Below are 17,554 nucleotides of genomic sequence, written 5' to 3' on the forward strand. Positions count from 1 at the left end.
CGATGTAACTACCTTCTGGTTAATAGAATTGAGACTTTTAAGGCCTTACAGCAACCAAAACTGGGGGAGGGGAGTGGAATTCCTGTCATTTCCCTCAAGCATCCAAGTGTCTCCGAATAATTTGGGCTCTAAGAAGCAATTTCAAAGACTAAATATATTCCCAAGACTCTTGATCAGGGTAAGTGATGAAAACTTGTATTTAACAGAGGCAGGGGATGGTGGAATAGCTTGTATTGTGCATGCTGTGGTTTACCTCCCTGCACTGGACTAATGGCTCAGCCTTTTTTAAACTTTCAGAACCAAGAAAATGATCAGGGATGCCAGTTTTTAGGAGTGAAGAAGAGCTTCCTAGGGATGACAAGACAACTCAAGGAGCAGATGTGCTGTTCTACCTTAGGAAGACTTTCTTAGAAGGCTATTCTGGCCAGTAGGTGCCTGTCTTCCTTGGAATAGGATTGAGGGATCTCTTTTCATAGGCAGGTAGTCATGCATGGGAGTAGGGGGGAGTAGGGTGGTGTCAATCAGCTACAGATCTCCTTAGCAGAAATAAATCATTTACTTTCATTCTTTAGGTTATTGCTGAGAAAGTCCCAGACACCTCCAACTGCAAATGGTGGCAGATAGAACTTGATTACTGATAAGCATAGATGGGAAAAGCCCAAACGTGATGAAAGGATATGGACATGAATGTTGGAGACACGTAGCAATGAATCTGATTGTATCCTTAGTCTTCTATCTTTAAGCTCCAAGACTTTTAGACAAGTCATTTGCACTTTCTGATCTCTATCCCCTGAGCTCTAAAATGGAAACAGTAATGACTAATGTTGTGGGAGTGATTCGTGTGCTCCATGAGCCTATGGAGTAGGTACCTGTCCCATATTATAACATAACGGCACCTATCCAGTTGCCTTAATGATTCAATAAGGTCATTTATGTAAAAATATCCAGCACACTGTACAGAATATAGTTAGTTGGTTCTCAAAGCTGCCAGTTTCTTCTCTCTCCTTTCCTTAGCCCAACCCAGTTCTGCTCTTCCCCACTGAAGACATTTTTAGAGAAATCCCTTCCTGAATTTCCTTCCTGATAGACTCCCCTGGATAGATGTTTTTCCCTGAGTGTTAGGTTTATTTCCTCTTGCAAATCCAATTCTTTACCTAATGACATTTTTCTTGGTGTGTGGGGAGGAGACAATAGACATAGGCAGGATGGTTTTTGGCTTTACCAACCCTAAAAGACAGGAGGCTTGGTTCTTTTCGAGGACTATGTGACAAAGAGCCTGCTGTGCACAAGCCCTCTAAAGGGAGCCTTGGGGAAAGAAGTCCTGATCATGCTTGAGATGCTCAGGGATGGGCTGGCAGTGCAGAAGGCGGTTTGCATCTTGGACAGATTCCATGGCAGTCTATTAATTCCCTCAGTCTTTGGTTTGATTGCTCAGACAGGGAATGGGTACCACAGCCCTGAACAAAGGAGAGTGGTACCTCTTGGGAAACCAGGGTCACCAGCTCCATCCTGGAGCCCCAAAGGGCCTGGCTGAGGAGTAGGGGCAATGGAGATGCTGGCTTTGGAGGACTAACTTTCTAGCTTACTGAGCTCCTCAGCCTTGCTTATTCCACCTGGGCAGTCCTCTTGATTACTGTTGCAAGACAGGAACAAGGCAGACAGGCGCCCTCTTCTGGGAGGGAAGAGCAGAGACGCTGAGTCCACCAAACTGGGATTAGCTTAGCATAATGTTTGTTTCTTCTCTCACAGTTAAAACGGGCAGAGCCTGCACTCATTCTGACCTTTCAAGATCTATCGTATTCAGGGTTTGCTGAAAGCTGTCCAGGATCATGAATGAGCCTGCCTTGGTCTGAACATCAGACGCCACAGCACCAAACCACCATATATACAGACTAGTATAGAAAACAGGCACCTTTATTGCCTGTAAGTTGCCTCTCTTTGCAGTTCATGTAATTCCACATAGAAACCTACACAGTTTCTGTGACTGTGCCCACATCCATGAATTAATGTGTACACACATCTAGCTGCACACCTAAAAACAAACTTACTCTTTAAAGACATGTTTAGCCTGACATTCTCATCAATCCAAGAAGACTTCACTGAAACCCTGCCTGGCGGCATTTCCTGTCTCCTGGTGCCATCTGATGACCCCATGTGATAAGCCATCTTCAGCGCCTCCCTCTCATTGATATTTCTCCTAACTGCTCACGCCCCTCTGCAGCAGCTTTCTCGCATGCAAGCATGCATGCATTCATAGAGCTAAAAATAAACCACTGCTGACGGCTGCCAGAGGGTGCCCTCCACCCTGAGCGGACGTCCTCTGTCTCCCCGTAGCAGTCACAGCTTAAGCCACAGACAGAAACTGAGACTGGACAGCTTAAGCTTAAACCAGAATCTCTAAGGCAAGTCACAAAAGGCCCGAAAAGGGAGATGACACAGGCTGAGCTTCGGGATCCTTCTCTCCCAGGCCTTGTGCCCCAAATTCTGGTGGTAACTTCAGGATATTGTCTATCAGCATTCAGGAAAACCATTGACGGGGAAAGCTGTTAATTAGGGTTAAGAAATGAGACAGATCATGCCTGTCTCAGGGAGTAAGTATATTACTCCCTGCCTTCTGCCCTGCCCCCCCAAGGGCAAAGGTCATGCCAGATGGAGGGATGCTGGGTACATTCGGGGAAGATGATTTGTGTGCATGTAATTTTGTTCAGCTCTTCCAGTCTGCAAGAACCCTTCCCACCTCCATCACCCATCAGCTGATAAACCCCTTTGTCATGCTGAGGTGTGGCATTTCTCCTGCCGACCACCTCCGATTCAGACTCACACACACATCACACACCCTGAGACACACGTACAGAGACTTTTGTCACCCTCATGAAACAAGCGACGATTTGGCTTAAAATAGCACTCATCCATTAAGCTCATTTTTCAGGGATGTTATTTTAAGAAGAAGAAAAAAAGATCCCCTGGTCTTGGAGAGGGAGAAAGGGTAAACCGTCACCTTGCCTTAAAAGGCCTGATAATGTCGCTGGAGGTAGCATTTGCAGTCTTTGTTGAATTTCCTCCTCCACTTCCTCCTCCCATTGAAATAAAGTTGTTCATTCGATAATACCCTGCCATTTGGGTATTTATAGAGGTGGGTTTCCTCCTCGCCTGCGAGGAGAGGGAGAAACTGCCGCAGCCAGCTCTGACCCTCCCCTCTTAAGGCCTCCTTGGAGCTGGCGGGTTTGTGAGCCCTACCCCCAGACAAGGGCGCCCCCAAACGGCTGCTGGTCACTTGCAAAAGACTGTGTCCATGTATGTTTTAATTGCAGGTTGATTTGTCCCTGCTCTGGGAGTCTGTCCGTCTCTGTCTGTAACCCGGATGATTGCTCTCTCCGAAGCTGTAGCTGGTTGATTCCGTGGGAGACCGAGCAGGATGCGTGGGCGCAGGAAACAAGAGGGAAAAAGAAAAAGGGAGGGAGGAAGAGGGCGCAGGAGAGAGCGAGCGAGAGCGGGAGCCTAGAATCTGTTATTTGCGTCACTCGCGGAGCCGGGGCTATGTGCCCGACAAACACGCAGAATTAATCCGAGTTACAGCCGCGGCTGTCTCTGCTACAGTGGCCAGATGCGAAAGGGCGGGGAGAGGACGCGCGCCGGAGTCCGCGCCCGGCCGAGTTCGCCTTCGCCCGGGGCGGCGGGTGGCGTTTGGGGAGGGGGCTGTCCCTGCTGGGCACGCCCCTCGGGCCCCGCGCGCCCAGCGCGAGCCAGGCTGCAGTGAGCAGCTGCCCGGCTCCAGCCTGGGGTGGCGCCCCCCTCGGCCGGCCGCCGCGCCCGCTCAGTGGCTGCGCCGAGCACAAAGCGCTGTCTCCGAGCAGAAAGCCTCCTCTCGGTGGAGCCAGACCCACCGAAGAGGAGAATCTGCACGTGACGTCAGTGGCTGATGACTGACGCAGGCCGGCGAAGGAGACTCAAGGCGGCTGCTCCGCGCTGTCTTCATGAGTCTGTTTTCTCCAGCCCCCTCGTAGTGAATTACTAGAACGCAAAACACACACACACACACACACACACACACACACACACAGCTTTCAAAATATATATTTCCAAAGGCGGTGTGTTGCAAACACCACGCGATTTGGCAAAGCGTGGGTGGGAAACGTGGGAAGGGTACGGATGATTTTTCCCCCCTTCCTTTGGGAATCTCCATCGTGGTTAACATTAGACTCCAGAGCTTTCCTGGGGAGCTCCTGGAGGAAAGGGGCTAAGCAACCCCCTTTCCCCAGCACTGGGGAATCTGGTCAATGGAGACGTGCAGCTCTAAGAATACAACCACTCCAACGCCTTCTGCTCTGCCGGGGAAGACTGCAAGGAGCTTGCAACAGGCAGAGACAGGCGGGAGTGAACGGGAGGGAGGGAGAATATAAGAAATATTTGGGTATTTTTCTACCTTGAAAAACACCCTCTGCGGTAATGCAAGTGAGTCTGGAGGTGCCGGGGAAAGTGGGGAAGGGGAATTTAATGCACATTTAATGTTTTGGACGCAGCGTTCCAGCGAAATGCCTTTGTGTGTGGAGGTTTTTTCAGTACTTGCTAAAAATAGCATCAGGGTTTGATCGTGTTCCAGAAATAGACCGAGGGCTGTACTGAGGTAAAAAGCCAGCGCGGGTGGAAGAAAACCTGGACATCACCGCATTCCCCACCCCCCAACTATGTCTGGAAATTAATTGTTGGATTTTTCCTTTCCTCTCTCCTCTCTTCATCCACTTTCTGCTCCCTCCCCCTATGTTTCTCTTTCTCTCTATTAAGGAGTTCCCGTTTAGGTAAGTAATATTATGTCATGTGCATGCCGCAGACTGTAAGTATGAGCTGATGCTTACTTTGTGCATGCTCCGGGTTTTTTGTTTTGTTTTGTTTTGGGTTTTTTTTCTTTTTGCTGTCTTTTTACCCCTTTCTAAAGAAGAGGAAACTAAGTAGGGGTGAGGGTGTAGCTGTGTTTATATACGTAAATATAATGAATTTGGGGCTGCATGCAAAGGAACGGAGAGAGGGAATTCTTGCAGAGCCGGGAATCACCCGGACAAATCTCTGAATCAATAGCGGCTGCAACTCTATCGTTATGGGTCGGCGCTGTTGAGCTCGGTTCTCCCCACTGCCCCTCCCCTCCCCGCTTTCCCTGTGTTAAAAGGTGGCCAGACACGACTTAACGGGCCATCTCTCCGCGAAATTAACGGAGGCAGTGCAATACAGATCAAAATTGCATGGGGCTGGGGAGGTAGAGAGAGTGGGAAATGCCGGTTCCTTTCACAAACCTCTGGGCTTGCTCGGGTTGGGAACCCAAGGACCGAGACCTCGGTCTAGGCTGGCCCAGGACTTGGTCGCTGTCCACGGAAGATAGGTGCTGAAAATTCCTCGGCCCTCTGCGAGTACCGTTCCCAGCGCTAGGGGGCGGGGGTGGCGCCAGCAGCGGTTGGCCCCGCCCTGGATGCCGGAGAGGGATCCGGCGAGGAGGGAGTTAAGGATGTTCAAAGGGGATAGTCGTGACTTCGGTGAGAGCTTTGGGGAAAGGAGGGGTGAGTGGGAAGGAGAGAGGGGGAAAAATTTAAAGGAGAGGGAGCGAAGTGCTAGATTCGAGGATGAGCCAAGGCCCAGCGCTCCAGGAACGGCAGGCCAGTGGCTCGCCGTCTTTCCCCGCAGAGTCTGGGCACTGTCTGGGTCTCCATTCTCAGGCTCCCACACCTTCCCGCCAGTGAGTTTGAAAGATTTTTCCCTGGTGATGGTGAATCTCAAAAGAAGAGACTATAGGTTGCTTTTTTCGGGCCCGCATCCCCTCCCACTTCATGTGTCTCCCCCATTCCTCAATTCCTGGGAGGTGTGGAGAGATGTGTATCATAGATCTTTTTTTTTTTTTCTTATTATTCCCACTTCCTTTGCATCCTGGTCCTAGAAGCCCTAAGATGACTTGGTAGAATGCGTGAATTAGAAGCCAAAGCACAGGAGTCGCAGGCGCCATGCGCAGAGAATCCAGGCTTGGGAACATCGCCTGGGTGCCTGAAAGCCAAAGGGTTGCAAACCAGCTCCGAGGAAAATTGGGTAGGGGTATTTCCCAAGTTAACACACGTTATGGGGTGCAGGGCATCAACCCTCTGAGGGTCGTGGGCTCGGCCCAGAGTGAGACTCATTGCAATCAGCTCCAGACACTTGGCTGAACCTGTAGCCAGACAGGTGAGGAGGGAGGAAGGTTATCAGAGGCGAGAGGGGATGAGTGTCACGCGCACACAAAGACATTCCTACTGATTAACTCCAGAGAGATAATGAAAGTGCGTCCTCAGACTGGCCCACAAGGGTGGGCTGCAGGCAGGGGGGGAAATGAAGCACTTTTGCAGATCTGCAGTAAGCTTGTGTGCATGTAGGGATATTTTATATACAGAATTTTTTTTAAAGGTAAGTATCGGTGAGCAAGCCTTCAGGAGGTAGAGAAGGGCAGACGAGGTACTCTCTACACTGTCTACGTGGTAGCAGCCCCAGGCTTTAGCGACCTGACCTGCAGGCTGGGTCGAAGCCCTAGTGGGTAGAAGAGGGTGGGTCGAATTATTTTTAGGTTCGAAGCTGTCCCTTTCTGAAAAGCTCCCTTGTAGAGGCTGAGTATTCGTCAACTCCTAATAGTAACAAGGGCCGTTAACTGATGTGGTAGAAAAAAAACACAAATAACGCTGCGACCTACACTTTGTCTTAACAACTCAGCCTCTCGGCCCACCCCTCAGCCTCCTCCTCATTCAAAGGGACCTATTCCTCGGCTTTCCCGAGCCTCACTCCTCTCGGTCCCGCAAGTTGCGTGGTCGTGTTTACAAATTCTGCCACATTGGCAATGGGAATAGCTGGGAGTTGGGGGAGCGTCGCGGTGGGGAGCGGAGGGAGTGCAATAAAGCACTTGCAACACGTGGAGCCTGCTGGTGGTGATGGGGTTGCAAGGGTCGTGCAGGAGACAGAGGGACCCCTACCCCGTCCTTATTTCCCTCCACTGCACCCTCCCCTCCCCCTCCCGTTTGCTTGGCACCATGCACAAGTTTAGCCCCCCTCCCCCGAACTGGATCCTATTAAATAATTCAATGGTAGCAGTGTGATTTTGGTTGGAACCAGCACGGATTCCCAAGTCGTGACTGCAAAAAGTGAGTAATGCGCGCTGGCTGCGTCATGGCTCTAGTCACAGTTCATTCCGAACTGAGAAGGAATCGTGACTTCGCCTGGAGACGTCCCCTACATGGGAGACGAAGCGGGGGGGACAAAACCAGGGGGGGACGAGGGTGGGGGGAAGACCTATCCAATGAAAACCGCTGCCAGGGGGGCACCCGAACTCCGCGGCTCGCTGTCTCGCGGTCCCCTCGCTGCCCGGCGCACCTCTCTCCCCCCTCCCGCCCCGCGCTCCCTCCGATGCGCTCGCTCGCTCGCTCTCCCGCTGCCCGACGAGTCCTCAACAAGTTGGAGGAAGGCAGGAGCGCAGGGGTTAAGCTCGGGAAGCAGCAATTACCAAGATCGTGACCCTCCCACACAGTACAGTAACTTATATACTTACCTGGAAGAGCCCGCTTGCCGCTGGGCAAACACCCGTGGGGGGCAGGGAGGGGAGCGGGCCGGCCGGAGAGGGCTCCTTGCAGCCGGCTGCGGCGCAGAGGCGCAGACGGGACCGGCGCGCTCCCCGGCCTCCGGGACCCAGGTAAGCAGTAGGGGCTTTGGAGTCCTGGCCGCCTGGTGGTCCGCAGGCTCACTGATTGGCTGAGCAGAACTTTTTTTCCCCCAGGCGCCCGGGGTCCCCAAGACTTGGCGGGCGGGCGCGCCGGCGCGCAGAGGGTGTGTGCTTGCGTCTGTCGGTGGGAGCAGCGCCGAGGGGCTGCAGTGGGTGGGTCGCAGAACTGAAGAAGGGTGTTGGATGGGCTGAGGGGGTGGGCGGACCGGGACTTGTAGACGGCAACTCCAACATCTAGAGTCTTTTCTTTTTTCGTTTCTTCTTCTTCTTCTTTTTTTTTTTAATCCTGGGAATGCTGGGCAAGGGCGTGTGTTTGTGCGCGCGCGCGCCCCCCGCCTGCACGTCGATTCCAGGGTGGGAAAAAAAAAAAAAAAAAAAAAAAAACAAGGCAACTTTTCCCCCTAAGTTCTTGCAGCCTTTGCAAGATCGTACCCAGGGTTTACGTTTTTCCCACTGGAGGGCTGGGGAGGCCCACAGTCCAAGGGCTCTTTGCTCACACCTTAGGCACTAATGGGGGCGGGGCGAGAGAGGACGGGGAAGGGGTGCGCTGCGCTGGAAAGAAGAGAGCAACCCTTCAAAGTTTGGGTACAAGGGGTGATGGAGGAGGCCCAGAGGAAAGAAGGGGAACCCTGGCGGGCGATGGGGTGTCTTCCTCGCTCCTTTCTCTCTAGGCTCCTGTCCCTCCTCCTCTTCACTTCTGCAGACGTGAATCTCCCGTCGTTGTGGGAGCTGGCTGTCAAAGACGGGCTTACTCCTTGTTGATCCCCCAACATCCTGCAGAATGGGTAGGGAGGGGAGTGCTGCAGCGATGGAAGGGTACCCGAGGCAAATGGGCCACTGGACACCCGACGTCTGGAAGGGTTTCAGGGGGGATGGGGGGGGACCAGCTTCACCCTTATTGAACATTCAGAACTTTGGCGGGGAGGGGGCTGAGACAGTCTCATTTTCTAGAAATGGGGCGATTAGAGTGGAGTTTGGGTTTATGTTCATCTCTGACTGTCATTTTCCGTCTGGACCTTCTGGCTTGGGTCCCGTTAGAAGAGGTCGCTCTCTTCAACCCCCCTTTCCCAGTCTATGGCGCCATCCCCTCCTCTAGGCTGGAACAGGAGATGTGAGAGTGGGTGGGGGGGTTCCTGCAGAGCTTTTTTTGCAACAACAATGTTTTAACGCGTTCCAGTCTAGGTTTTGTTGAATAATTAGAAATGGAAATATTTTTTCTCCCTCCCCCTTCTGAAAAAAAAAAAAAAAGGGAAATGTGAGCTGTCTTCTGATTGGTGAGTGACGATTTTAGTCCACACCAATCAGCTGGCGGCCTCGTCTGTATTTATTTAGTGCTCTGGGGGAGTTTTTCTCTTTACGCAGCGCCTGTAGTCACGGCTGGAACCTCTGCTGGGGGAATAGGAGGGATAAGAGGGGATTCGGGGGGGAATCCGAACTGTACCTGTTCGGAGATCCGCGACCTTGCAGCCAGGGCTGGCAGGAGCCCGATAGGACAGTGGGGGTGATAGGACAGACAAGCAGGGAGCCTCAGAGTGCTGGGGCGACGGAGAGGGGTGGAGGCTGGGCTCCGGGATCCCGGGTCCCCCCTCCGAGCTCCCCTTCTCGTCCTCCACACGCCTCCTTCTCGGCTCCGCGGGGCTGAGTTGGGGGATCACGGCTGCCCGGAGAAGAAGAGGGCCCGGCTGGGGGCGCGAGGAGGGGCGCGCGCGGGGTGGGGAGCCGAGCGCGATGGAGCGCGCTGGGCGCCGGGGTTCGGAGACAGCCTGGGCTGGAGGCGGCGGCGGCGGCGGACCGGAGAAGCCGGCAGACACTGCCCTTCGCGAATCTTTTTGCGGTCTGGGCTTGCTGTACATAACTCAATAGCCGGAAGCCCTTACCCCAAAAAGCATTCGCGGAGGGCGCTCTCGTCGAGAACGCGGCAGCCACCAGAGAGCGAGCGAGCGAGCGAGCGAGCTATCGCCGAAGCCCGCACCTCCCCGAAGCGGCTGCGTCCGAGACTTCTCCCCCAGCACCCCCACCCCCCGCTCGCCACGGAAGACTCAGTCCTCTTCCTCCAGTCCTTTCTGCGCTCCCCGAGGCGCGGGTCACCCACTGTCCCTGAGCGTGGGTCCCCCGCCCCCAACTTTTTAATCGACTTTGTGTCACAGGGGGGAATTGCACCGGGTGGGGTGCGTGGATATGCGGACAAGTGGGAAGAAGCTAAAATGCAATAAAAGTTTACAGAACTTGTGTTGTTCCCCCCGCCCCCTCCCCACATCCCGAATAACCCCATTCATACACTGCAAGAGTAGGGGGCACAGCACAGTCCTAGGAACAACTCGGAACCTGGAATATGAATCAGTTTAGGACACAGGACATTTTACAGTCTTTTTTTTTTTTTTTTTTTGACCCTGATGGATCAGACTCTGCAATATGGGGGTGGGGAAGCCCTTGAGGGAGGGGCAGGAGGCCCTCGCCTTCCCCTGTCCCGGTGCGCAACACCCGCAGGCAGGCAAGGCGAGCCGGTGAGCCGGTAGCCGGTAGCTCCGAAAAAGAGGGAAACACCGGGCACCGCCCGCTCGCCGGAGTCTTCCTCCCGCGCCCGCTTCCACGCTATTTTGGAGGCGTTTTACAAGCTCCAGTCTTCCCCTCCCTATCTCCCCTTTTTCAAAACTAAGTGGCACCGAAGAGGGTAAAACGGGCTTACAGCGGGGAAATCCCCGCGGGGACGGCGCTTTAGAGCTGCAGTTGTGCCCGGCTCTGCAGCTTAGCAGGAAAAGCAGTCCCATCCTGGCCTCTCGAGGCTCCTGGTCCTGGGGATGCAGGCAGAGCTACAGGAGTGGGGAGCGTCTGTGGGTCCCCTTTCCCCCCCTCCGCTCATTGCAGTCGTGACCGCTTCGGTTACAAGTGGCACAAATCAGGCCTTCCACACGTTTTGCGCCCCGTGCCCTTCGCCAGCTAGAAACACTGCTAGACGCCCTTGCCCTTAGGGACTGGGCCCGAAGGACACACAGACACACAAGGCTGCCCACAGGCATGGGGATGGACAGAGCATGGGTCTAAGGAAGCGAAGGTCCAGACCCCGAGGGCTGCAAAGCCTGGCATTTTTGGGGAGGGCCTGAATTTCCCCCGCACCTCAGCCACCGGTTTCTTCCAACAAGCAAAACGCCCACCTTCATTCCCCTGTGGGTTTCTCGCACACCGGGCTCTGTCCTCTCGCAACCAGAAAGGGCTCCGGAGTGCGACAGTGCTGGACAGAGGCAATCCGAGCTAGCTCAGCCCGTGAGAAGGCACCGAAGGCGAGGACTGAAAGCTCCAGGGATAAATCAGGGCCCTCCTCCCCAGATAAAGGAGATTTTCTCTCCCCGAAGGCATTTTCTGAAAGAGTAAAAGAGTTCCTAAGATCTGCACAGCAGCCCGAGGAGGAGGAAAAGCTCTAGGGGATTTTCCTCCTGCCTCTCACCTGGGGCCGTCGGTGGAGCGATAGCCCTGCGGAAAGAGAGGCAGAAAAAGCCACGTTGGAGTAAAAATAGCTTCACCCTGTGTCCCTTCCTCTCCTCTTTTGTCTTTTGCTTCCTACATCCCCCCTCCTTTCCCCAGCCAGAAAGCCCTTCTGTCTCCAAAAGCCTCAACCTTCCTCTGATTTGGGATAGAGGTGACCTAAGATAAGTGAGCTCGTGCAGAAGGGCGGGAGCGACCCGAGCGCAGGCTGCTCTGGGGTGCTTGTGCCCCCAGCCCCCTCATCTCTCCCACCCAGGCTAGGTGTGGGACTGGGGCTCCAGGGCCCAGGAGCGCCCCGCCGGAGCCGGCTTCGTGCGGCACTAGAGCGAGCCCTCGCTTCGCCTCGCCTGCCTCGCCTCAGCCTGACAACTGTTGCTGCCTGCAGGAAGCGGCTGGTGCTGCCGAGGCTGCGGCCGTGCGGCTGTGCGCCTGGGCTGGGGCTGCTCGCTTTAGGTCGGGGCTGCGGACTCTCGGAGAGGGGTCTCTGATTCTGGTGGGATTGGAGGAAAGGACCCCTCCTCCTTTTCCTTCTGCACAAGTGAAGATCACTGGCTTTTCTGTAGCTTCTTGTGTCTGTCCTGCCTTCCATCCTTAGGGCGCTCATGGCAGGCAGCTAGAGGCCAGTGGGGTCTGATCGCCCCTTATTCCTCCATTTGCCTTTACAGAAGGAACCCCAAGGGGCACGGGGTGCAGTGGGGGTACTGATCCTCGTGAACTCTCAAAATGCCAAAGCACTCTCAGATCTGAAAAAGTCACCTCACCTAGTGAGCCAGGGGCCTGATGGAAACTTGCCTGCCCTTATGTCTGATGCCAGCCTCTGGGGGTCCTGTAGGAGAGGGGACATCCTCGGGACCCCTCCTCACCCTAATCTACTTCTCCTCAGGGGGGCAGGAAGTATTGGGAAAGCTGCTGGGAAAACCTAGTCCCCCAGGCCCAGCCAACTGGCTGAAGTTCTGCCTGTGTTAAAAAGCAAGATGAGTGGTCATCTCTGGAGACCCAAAGGGGTGAAGAGACCACAGAAGCCCCTCCTGGGAGCTCCAGGTCACCCTTCCTGGCCCAGAGAGGCAGGCAGCCCAGCCAGGCGAGATGGTCCTCGTGCCCACTTTCTCCAGCCCACTTTGTTTGCTCCTCCAGATGTAACCCAGCACCAGCTTCTCCCCCCACCTCCCAGGGTCTGGAGACAGCACCCCCACACACCTTGTCCTCTTGCTTCTGTTGCTTTAAATCCCTCTGCCTTGTCTATCTCAGGTTGGACGCAAAGGCCAGGATTGCTTTTAAAGTTCTAGGCAGATTGTTACAAACTCAGACCAGGACCCTCTTCCCTCTTCTCTGTCCTGGGGAATTCTTAAATGGGAAGCTGTGTGGGCACCTCTGAGAAACTCTCCTCTGGCATCAGCACCCCGCCTTGATCACTCCCTCTGCCCTGTCCCTTTCCTTTGGCCTCTCCAAGCCTTGTGTTTTGCAAAATGCCCCAGCCCCCAACTTCTCCTCTGCTCCTTCCAAGCCAGCAGAGTAACCATGTCCATCTTCTTGCTTGTAGGTGGTCAGCTTGTACTATTCCCAGAGGTCTGCCTAAGAGGTGACTGTCTTCAGAGGTCACAGAAGTGGAAGAGCTTGAACCAATGAGCTCAGCAATCCCAGGTGAGTGCAAAGAGACTCAGCCCCTGGCCTCTTTGCATGGGCAGCCTCAAGGGGCTTCCACATGTTACTTACTGGATGATGAGACCCAGGGAAGCTAGGGTTCCAATATGTTCCTACATTATAGAAGGCTTAGTTCTTGTTGTAGGCTTAGTTATAAGGCTTAGTTATAGAAGGCTGAGCCTTTGGCAAAAGATGCTCATAGAAGTTAAAGAGAAAGACAGAACATGGCTTGAAGTGGGCTCCCTTTCCCCTCCAGGCCTGGGCCCCCTGGTGGCATTTTGGGATCTGGAAGCTCCCAGGCCTCAGGCCCACAGAGCTCAGGCCTTACTAATGGGACTCAGAGTTCCCTCTCCACCTCTACTTTCTGGCCATTTCCAAGCCTCTAAGACCCCAGGGAGGTGTAACATGAAGGAGGTCTTGAGCTGAGCTCAGTTACTCTCCCTAATGGGCTCAGCATAGGGTGGATAGGAAAAGTTTTAGCTTATTTTTTTGAGGGGTACACACCTAAATGCACATACATTTCCTGTTACCCAGCAAGGTCACTTGCTGCAGAGGTTTTGCTTAGCTCCCTTGCAGGGCTTCAGAGTCGTCCTGTGGTTCTTACTGGAGAATTCAGTTCAGTGCTTTGGCTGAGAATTTTGAGACTCTAGGCCTGTCTGGTTTGTGAGGAAAGGAGGAACCAAACCACCTGGCTGCTCTTGTATATCAGAGGAGCCAAACATGGAAAGCTGTCAGAAATCCTAGAGGGAAACTCTAAGCTCATGGCAGAACTGGGAAAGTCTTTTGATGATTATGTCACAGACCTGTTTGCTGTGTTAGTTCAATGATTGTCTCGTGGATATTTTAAAGGCTTTTGTATCTTGAGAGCAGAACTCAGCTAATAATGGCTTTTGGTCTTCTATAATTCTCACCATGGCTGTTGGGTTGTTGGATTGGCTGTGACTTTCTTTTAACCCCCATCCCTTGGATATAGGGATCTGAAGTTTACAGCATGTGTCTTGGGACAATCGTGTTTTGTTAATTCCAGGAGTCTTAAGACCTCCCCCTTCCTCCCAAGCATTGGTATTTTAATTGCATTGCAAAGAAATCTAGGAAAATAATAATGGAAAGGGATGATTTTCTTGCTTAAGGGATAATCTCTTCTAATTATATCTAAAGCATCCATGAATGGGGTAATCATCACGTTTAGATGTAATAAGTAGCATGCTGGAAAGAATCATAGAGTATATGCCTATATACCAATCTCTTTGTTTTATAAGTCAAGAACCAGGTTAGGAGAGGTTAAGTGATTTTTACCAAGATCGCACAACATAGGCTCCAACCCAGATAGACATTGTCTATTGTCTATTCTGAGTTTTGTTTTTGTTTTATTTTTGCTTATTCACTAAATATTTCCTATCATTACCAAATAACAAAGGCAATTCATAAACACAGTCCAGGGTGGTATAACAGATTCCTATCCAAAATGACTTGCCTCTGGGGTGTCAGGGTTTTAAGAAGTGTTTACAAAAAGTCTGTTCTGCTAGCAAGCAACATTCTGGGGCTTCACCATCACTAGAAGGGTAAGCAGGGCCCTCTCTTCTCTCCCCTCCACTCTGCCTGGACCTCAAGGCCTCCTGATTGCTTGGGCTGCTGAGAAAGTCATCAGCACTAGAAACTTGCTGTGTCATAGACACCCCAAGTCGTCTCTTTCTAAACCTCTGCTAGCTAGCTGGAAGCAAGTCTACAAGGCACAGGTCTCTCTCTCTCTCTCTCTCTCTCTCTCTCTCTCTCTCTCTCTTGTCTTCTCTTATGGGTAGTAATTTCACTAGCATCCTTTTCATGCTGGGCTTCATTGTGAGTTGGAAAGAGGGTAGGATGGCCCAGTTTGAATTCTCTCAGGATCTCCTTTATAAGCCAGAAGCCAGGCTGGGGGTGTCACTCAGAGGTAGAACACTTGTATGGTATGCATGAAGCCCTGGGTGCGATCCCTAGTGCTACAAAACACAAAAAGAACCTTCAGAAGCCTTGCACCAAGGCAGATCTGCAGATCCTTGGCCCTCTGGTACACTTTTGAGCATGCTGTAGAACGCCTGCTGGTGGGATGGCTGCTTGGCACAGTCAGTTTAGCTTCCGGTTTAAAGAAGCTTCAGACATACTGCCAGCCCCTGGATCTAACTTCACTGTTTCTGCTTTGCATTCCCTCACCAAGGATGGCCACTTAATGTAATCATGTCCTCAGAATGTGGGAGGATAGCCCTGCTCCGGGGCTTCACAAATGAGTTACTCCAGCGGCCTTTTCCACTGGAATAATTTTCCCACCACCTCTTTGGGAGGTGGATTTACTGGCAACCTCTAACTAGGAAATAAGATTTATTCTTCTACTTAAACAGAGACAGGTTAAGAGCTGAGTGTAGTGGTACATGCTGGTAATCCAGCACTTGGGAGGCTGAGGCAGGAGGATCATATTAGTTCAAGGCCAACCTGAACCACATAGCAGAATTCTGTCTCAAAGAGAGAGAGAGAGAGAGAGAGAGAAAGAGAGAGAGAGAGAGAGAGAGAGAGAGAGAGAGAGAGAGAGAGAGAGAGGAGAGAGAGGCAGGTCCAGAGGAAGAAGAATAAAATGGGGTAAAAGCACAACAGACTTAAAAACAAAACAAAAGCAACTAACCATGCAAAGAATTGAAAGAGCTAGTTCTACCCCATTTTGACTTCTTGAGTTTATGAAGTTGAAGAAGCCAGTTATATCCCCAGCGGGCCTCTATAAAGTACTGCTGGAAGCTCAGGCCCTTCTGTTCATGCATTTACTCAATGAACGTTGAGTGTTTATTCAACAAATGTCCACTGAGCCCCTATACTATGTGCCAGGCCTCATTGTAGGCCTTGGAGACAAATTAGTTTCCCTTGCATAGTCTAAGGGATGCTATGGACTTGCTCTCCAGCAAAACAGGGGGAAAAAGAAAACCTAAACATTTTTAAAATAATTTAAGGGGTAGATGTGAAGGTCCACACCTGTAATTCCAGGAGGCTGAGGCAGGAGGATTGCTTCAAGGTCAAGGCTGGCTACACAGTTAGTTCGAGGCCATCCTGAAATACATAGTGAGACTCTGTCTCAAAAAAAAAATTAAATTAATTAAATAATTTAAGAAATGTATGACCTCCCTAGTCTCCACAAACCTTTATTTACTATTTTTTTTCATCTGGCCTACGCCTACATTTTGCAATATTAAGATCTGAAATTTAAGGCATGTGACCAATTCTTGGTTTTTAGTGATTCTTTTGGGGGATATTTTCCCTTCCAATAGCTCTTGTTACATTTTAATTGTGGCTCATTTTTTTTTTCTTCCTGATAGCAGGAATCAAACTTATGACCTTGCTCTCGCCAGGCAGGCACTGTGCTGTTGAGCTATATTCCCGAACAGCCTACTAATAACTGAGAGACAAGGCAGATGGGGAATTGAGGGTCAGAACATGTGAGAAGCTTGATGATCAAACCCAGACTGGTCCTGCAGAATTCCTAAGGAACAACCCATCTTCTAGGTTAGGAGTTCTTGGTTTAGTGGAGGCAAGAAGGCTTGTGTTGTTAGAACCGGACAGTGTAAGGTCACAGTCCCCGGGCTCCTAGCACAAATGTAGATCCTCAGGGGCTTTTGACTGTAGGCCAGGATTCCTTGGGAAGGAAGGTCAAGGCCCTTTCTGGCCCTGGGGGCTGGGTGGCCGGAGGACTTCCTGGAAGCACAGTAGGCGGCTTGATGGCTGCTTGGTCTCTTAGGTCCCCAGGGGGCGGAAATGGAAGTCCTAATGGCTCAACCCAGACATGGGGAGGTCTCCTCCTGCTTCTCAATCTTTCAGCTGGTTTTTTTTTTCTTCCCCTGTGTCTAGTACTCTGAGAGTTTTTCCTCAAAATGAGCCAAGTCCTTTAAGGGTTATGATTTTCATTCAAGGAAAGTGGGCTTTCAGTGACTGCCATACTGATTGGGACGCTGATGCAGTGATGTAATGGGGGGCGGGGAAGAGGTGACCTTGGAAGGGAGGGGGCCTGTCTCTGAAAGAGACAGATGAAGACCTGAAGTCACAAAAGCTTTGTGTCAGATCGTGGAGGATAGGGGGAAGGATGTGGATCTCTGCTTTAGCAAGAAAGCAGCAGGCTGCTGCTGCTCGGGTTAAAGTACAGGAAAATCCATACAAATACAAAGTGGTCTGTTTCAGGCTCTCATCTGTAAAATGGGACTAATAATACTAACACCTTCTGCCATGTCATCTTGACTGGGATTAAATGAGATTATGCGAGAAAGTGCTCTGAACCTAGTCAGGGCTCAGAAAATAGTATGATGGTTCCTATACTTATGGCTAGACTTTTTTCCTGCGGGACAGATACAGTAATGTCATACAAGGCTTAGATCACAGAATCAGCAGCCATAGGACTAGAGCTATTCCCAGAGTGACAGATAAAAGATAATCTTTTCTGGAAGCATCTGTCCATTTGCCCCATAGCCTGCCAGTGCTGAGGATTACCCAGCTGGGAGCAAATCAGGAGGACTGAATCGAAAATCTTTCTTCCTACCTTGTAAGTCCCTATACAAAGATTATCTCTTTCTAGTTTCATTTCTCCCTTTTAATTCCTTGCTTTCATGGTATTTTTTTTTTAAATCTACTGGATTTAATCCCGATTGTTTTTGCAAATATCTTTTTTTCTCTCACTCTTTGATCAGGAAACAAAAGGATTCACTTAAGACT

The sequence above is a fragment of the Cavia porcellus genome, unplaced genomic scaffold (genome assembly GCF_034190915.1).
Source record: "Cavia porcellus strain 051 isolate PalLab524CR breed Dunkin Hartley unplaced genomic scaffold, mCavPor4.1 scaffold_17, whole genome shotgun sequence".
Lineage (NCBI taxonomy): Eukaryota > Metazoa > Chordata > Mammalia > Rodentia > Caviidae > Cavia > Cavia porcellus.